Source organism: Octopus bimaculoides, chromosome 25, assembly GCF_001194135.2.
Source record: "Octopus bimaculoides isolate UCB-OBI-ISO-001 chromosome 25, ASM119413v2, whole genome shotgun sequence".
Lineage (NCBI taxonomy): Eukaryota > Metazoa > Mollusca > Cephalopoda > Octopoda > Octopodidae > Octopus > Octopus bimaculoides.
Window position 1 is genome coordinate 4398861 of NC_069005.1, and position 586 is coordinate 4399446.

Below are 586 nucleotides of genomic sequence, written 5' to 3' on the forward strand. Positions count from 1 at the left end.
ATATATATCCATATATGTATATATATATACATATATGTGTGTGTGTGTGTGTGTGTGTTTGTGTGTGTTTGTGTGTGGGTGTGGGTGTATGTGTGCATACGATGGATTTCCACACAGATTTTCATCAACCAAATTAAATCATAAAATATTGGTCGGCCCGGGGTTTGTAGAAGAAAGCACTTGCCCATTGCACTGCGTGATGTGACTGAACACGAAAGCCCGTGGCTGCAAAGCGTGCTACTTAACCGGAACGCCATACCTACCTTTAATTTTCGTGATTACCCTGCATCACAGTCTTACTACGCATTTTAAGTAACCCTACGAACTTTCCGTCGACAAGGACGCACAATCTCGTATACGTTGCTTGCTAGAAATAGCACACATAAGTCTTTCGTATCGTATTTTCGTAACACATTGTCTCACTCTCTCCCACTGTCTTTTGCACTGACTCGCGCACAATATCCCCATCTCCCCCTCACTTTCACACTCTTTCCCGTTTTCTCGCTCTCCCTTCCTCTCCCTCTCTCTTTCTCTCTCTCTCTCTCTCTCTCTCTCTCTCTCTCTCTCTCTCTCTCTCTCTCTCTCT